General features: G+C 33.8%; 1 protein-coding gene across 1 annotated transcript in view; it reads right to left on the bottom strand.

Annotated features, from left to right (window-relative positions):
- Nucleotides 1–6,000, bottom strand: part of LOC119840675 (TBC1 domain family member 14-like) — a 42,573-nt gene that overhangs the window by 7,486 nt on the left and 29,087 nt on the right. The window lies entirely within an intron of this gene.

Here is a 6,000-nt window from a genome sequence, read left to right as displayed (position 1 = left end):
AGATTCGAAATTCAAATGTAATATTTTTTTATAATTAAGTGTAACAGTATTTATGGCCAGACTAAGTATAGTATAAAACAAGTCACTTTCTCTGTCTCTATGTTTGATTTAATCTTTCAAAGTACGGGATGGAACTTGATGCGATTTTTTTAATAAATAGAGCAATTCAATAGGTTTATATGTATAATAACATGTATTAAAATACTCCGAATTAAACGCGTGCGAAGCCGCGGGCAAAGCAAGTATTGAATATATATATATATATATGTACCACGGGCGAAGCCGGGACGGACCGCTAGTTTCCAATAATGTCTTATGTTCGGCTATGTTCAATTCTTAAATACACATACAGATGATCTCGGATGTATAATATATAAGCGGTAATTTTCATATAATTCATAGTTTACACAATGTAGAAGTATTTCAGTGGCTAATTTATTATTTAATGGAAAAGTTCAACAGCTTAGTTACAATATTTCACGTAACAATATTTCAACTGAATCGAATGGAGTTAATCGCTGAAACTCTTTTAAATTCACGTAATATAAAATAACAGTTACAAAATTAACATTACTTCGGGATTTATATTAACACTAGATTTCCGTCCGCGGCTTCGCTCGCTTAGTCAAAAGAAAAGATAGACAGTCCCGGAGTAACTCCCATATAATTCGCGTTCCCGTGGGATGGGTGGGGATAAAACCTATCCTACTTCTTTTCTTGGATCCAGATTTCACCTTCGGCTTTATAAATCAGTATAAATATATTACTATATACCTTTGTAAATAAAACAGATTATTATCTCAGACAGTACATCGTCAAACATTGCAGTGTCGGTGCAGCGTTGCAACAAGTACATAGCAAAGTTTTCGTGACTTGATTACGACGATGCAAGCGGGTTTAAATCGTCTGAGCAGTCAAGTAGCAAACATAATGAACATTGATGGATTTTAAATTGCATAGATGCGAGTGTAAGCAACTCAAGCCTATACGTAATAATCTAGAATCAGAAGTTTATAAAGAACTAGCCTCCCGTCCGCGGCTTCGCCCGCCTCCGTAACGTTCTTACCTTTTAAACCTTCCCTGGGCTATTCAGAGTGCGGAAAAACCATGATTATAAAAATCGGACCAGCCCTTCTCGAGTTTAAGCGACACTAACGAAGAGTAATTGACTTTTATTTATAAGAATATATTGAAAATAAAATTATCGCGAGGCGCATCATTTCACCGAACCACGGCAACGCCTAAGCTCCCGACCACCCGAGATCCGCCTCAGCAGTCAAATTTCTTTCGGTTCTATATGCCCAAGGGCAACCCCATTTCCGTTTCTTTAGTTTTTGTTTTATTTCTCATTTATAAAAGTGAATGCTATAAAACTAAAAATTTAATCTAGAATCTCTCAATAACCTCCTCCTTTTTGTAAGTGGGTTGATAACAAATTACATTCAACTACCAACATTCCGTTCATACGTCCAACAAATCCCATTATATAATCTTGCAAGAGACGAGTAGCTCGACCGAACGATGTTAGATATAATTCCCCTAAGTACAAGCAAAGAAGGGGGATAGGCTAGTAATGATAGGTCGGTCGTAAGGCGCCTCGTGACTTCGTTCACTTAATGATACCTCCACTTGCATTACACCTGATGCAGCTTTGTAATAGACGTTCGTTTGTTTTAATTTATTTTTTATTGGATAAACCAATAAAAAATAAATTAAAACAAGCTTTGCACACGAAATGGGTGTTTGCGTTAAATAGAAATGCTGGGATATAAACTAAAGTCGGCTAAAATAGGTATACTAATGCTATGTAACAGTTTATGAGGATTACAGAACCCCTATTTGTTCCTTTTAATTACGCGTCGATGGAAAGAGATCAATGTAAATAGTACGGGAAATATTATAATATATTCGAAAGTTGTTTTCTTAGTATACAATCTGAATCTAATCTACACTTAATATTATAAAGCTGAAGAGATTGTTTCTTTGTTTGTTTGAACGTACTAATCTCAGGATCTACTGGTCCGATTTGAAATTCTTTCAGTATTAGATAGCCCATTTAGTAAGGAAGGCTATATATATATAGGTTATATATGTACCACGGGCGAAGCCGGGGCGGACAGCTAGTCTGTGATAATGATTACATTTCTGATCTTAACCGAACCATTTCAGCTTGGAATTGAAAACTTCAAACTAAAAGATATTATAAACTTAATATATTATCCCACAATTACACTCCAAAGTCCAAAGCACATTTAAACTGCTCAATAACGGGTAAATAAAAAAATACATAAACAAGATCGGAAATAGGTAAGAAATTAAGGGTCGGCCATCTGTTCGTGACTGAACAACATTAAATCTCTTCAAATAAGCCTAGCCTCTGTAGAACCAGCTATCAAAATGTCAATGATATACAGTTTGTTTGGAACACATTCACATTAATGTTATATATACTATATGTATATTTTGAAAGAAAAATCTTTTTAACTTATATCATTAGCGGAGATGTACTGCCTATGCAGATTTTAGCCTCAATTTATATAACTCCGGATATAAATTAATCTATTCAGAAGATGAAATTTGCACTTTCTATGAGGTATTCAGCTACGGAGTTTGCATAGTAAGACCATTCTACAAATCTTCATCTATTTAACGACTCTCATTAATTGGAAACTCAACCCGATAATTCTGAATACACGAATCATCTACCACACGATCCTTGTGCCAGTTAAGATTTCTCACGCGATCTGCAACCTGATACTCTAGCTTCAGAATAACCATTAACCATCTGAAAGAATTAATAGCTATGGTCAAAACTAATAACCGAACTCCATCAATCCCTACTAATCCCTACTATCCCTACTAATCCCTACTAATCCCTACTAATATTATAAATGCGAAAGTAACTCTGTCTGTCTGTCTGTCTGTTACGCTTTCACGCCTAAACCACTGATTCGATTTTGATAAAATTTGGTATGAAGATAGAACTGAACTTGGGAAAGGACATAGGATACTTTTTATCGCGAAAAAAGGGTAGAAAGGGTTGAAAGAGGGGATGAAAGTTTGTATGAAAGTTCGTTATTGTCAAACCGATTTTGTATGACTTGGTATGAAGATGGAGCTAAACGTGGGAAAGAACAAACCATACTTTTTAATGCGAAAAAAATACTCCTTACCATGTCGCGCGATATAAGCGAATTCTACGCGGGCGAAGCCGCGGGCGAAAAGCTAGTTATAAATAAACACGCTAAAACCAAGGTAAAATTTAAATTTGAAATGAGTAATTACATACTTATACAAAAGTTTCGTATATAAATAAGCGAAGCATTAGATTATTGACTTGTGCTCAAAATATAACTATACTTATATAAAACTATTTCAGCAGTTCGCCCGTGTACATTGAAGTTGAAGCTTTCTAAAGTTGAAAGAAATTTTAAAATCGGTCCAATAGTATTTGAGTTTCTCCATTACAAACAAAAAGACAAATTCTTCCTCTTTATAATATTAGTGTAGATAAGCGCAGAGTGTTAACTCGTATTGATTAAGAAATACAGTTAATTAATATAAATAAACATTTATATAAGATTTCTTCATGCTTAATATGGAATATAAAGACTCGCACCGCACGCAACCTTATGCATAAAATAATCGTACTAATCGTGAGTAAAAATTAATTTCAAATATAATTTAGATACACGCAATAAATAAACAATTAACTGCTACAAATTGTATATAATGCACGAAGATAAGTAAATAAGTATTTGCCCACGTAGTCAAAGGAAAATATAGACAATACCGGTGTTTATCCGCATAGTTTCCGTTCCCATGAGATATCCGAAATAAAAACATAACTTGACCTTTCACAGGTCTCAAACTAATATTGTACCAAGTTTAAACCAAATCAGTCCATTGGCTTAGGCGTGTTTTTTTATCATCATCGACAATGGAGCTGGTGGGTCGCCTGATGGCAAACGCCACCATCGCCCATGAACATTTGGAGAGGTGTAAGGCCGCTGCAAATGCGTTGTCCGCTTTTAAGGGGTACAGTATAAGGAGCCGATTTACGACGGGAATAAAGGAATGGAATGGGAAGGGTGAGGAAAAGGATACCTTGGCCTAGGCCTCCTCTATACTTTTATTACTACTTCTTTGGTATTGTAGTCCTCGAGGTGTAATTGAAAACCTGTTTTTGGGAGAAAATATTTACAAAATAGTTTTCGCTTTGTATGAAGGCTCTCCTGATTATGATTAATTATTATTGAGAAAGAGCTGATAAAGCCTTTCCTTTTCAAAATTAGAAGGAAGTTAAGATACAGTACTTTTCTTTCTTTTTTCTGTCTCTTAAGACAGGGTAGATAGTTATGTGAGGTTGTGTTATGTATATTGTTCTCTCTATTATTATATCTATTTATTATTATTTCTTAAACACAATTGAAGCTTCAATAGAACGTATTAATTTAAATCAATTCACATCAATAATTCATTGTGAAAACATAATATACATTAACATTTATAACTATAACACGCTAAATCCGGTTTCGAAGTGGTTTTTAATATTCTAAAATGCAGTTCTAAACAATTGTATTAACGTAACTTGAACTTGCGTCATTAAACTTTTACATTATCTTTAAATGTTGATAACGGCATATGGGAATACTTTAAAAATAGCGTGTATTTCATCTCCAGATGATAAATTAAAAAAAGTATTTAGAAATAATAATTTTTTATAAAAATGCCTACTGAGCTTCCCGAGGGGTAAAGTGGTTACGTACTTTAGTTTTTTTTTAGATTTTAAAATGGGATCAATTGACAACAATATCCTATCAAACACAAGAAGAATCCTGTCAATCGACTGAAAACCCACGGAATTATCGATTAAAAGATCGTATCGAGTGTATAGAGTAAACCAGAAAAAATAATAACAGTCGAATTGAATTGTATTCCTTCGTTTTTGGAACGTCGATTAACTAAATGTTCTTAATCGACTTGATATCCTTTGTTTGAGCATTTATCGCCATTATGACATACTAGCTGCGCCCCGCGGTTTCACCCGCGTAAGTCTGTATCCCGGAGGAATATCGGGATAAAAAGTTGCCTATATGTTATTCCAGTTGTCCAGCTGTCTACGCACCAAATTTCATTGCAATCGGTTCAGTAGTTCTTGCGTGAAAGAGCAACAAACACACACACACATCCTTACAAACTTTCGCATTTATAATATTAAGTAGGATTTTCAATACATCACACCATTTAATTTTAGGCGCAAAAGCAATTGAAATATTTACTTTTGTATTTCAGAATGCAACAAAACATGTTTCTATATATTTTTTATTTCGTTAAAATACACGAAACTTATAACATAAGGAAGTTTAACATGTCATTGACTTAAACTGTATAAACGATGGAGCAAAAGATAAAAGTGAGGTCGAAGGCCCTAGAAGAAATTAACTGACACGGTCCAAATACTTATGACCCTTCTAATATACGGTTTAGAGGTCGTTGAACCGATTTATTAGGAGCGATATGTGTTTCGATAATTCCTCAATCAGGTCACAAGACTTTGATTTTTCACATATTTAGAAATGTATGACTAATAATATTAAGTTTTGCTTCTTACAACTACAGTACAATTCGAATTCAATTGAACAAAATTCAAAATATATGTAATGTTTGTTTTAATGCGTTATTTAAAAGTATGCCATTGCGGCATCGTTTACAATGAAAAGAGACTCTTTTCATTGTAAACGATGCCAATCCAATACAATAAATACAGATAATACTATCTGTATTTATTGTGTTGTTGTCAAATGTTTAAAAATAATGTATAGTTTATTGCAATTTTGAACAATTTTATTATCTTGATGCTCGACTAAAAAAGATTTTCATTCGGAAAAAATATAGTGTGGGCACTTATCAGTATCCGGTGTTATCAGGCGGAATAATATGTAATAAACTACTGTTGACAACGTTTTACGTAAATATTGAGCCACATCTCTTTGATAC

This window comes from Zerene cesonia, chromosome 7 (genome assembly GCF_012273895.1).
Source record: "Zerene cesonia ecotype Mississippi chromosome 7, Zerene_cesonia_1.1, whole genome shotgun sequence".
NCBI lineage: Eukaryota > Metazoa > Arthropoda > Insecta > Lepidoptera > Pieridae > Zerene > Zerene cesonia.
Note: the sequence above shows the minus strand (reverse complement) of the source record. Positions and strands in the feature narration are given on the sequence as shown.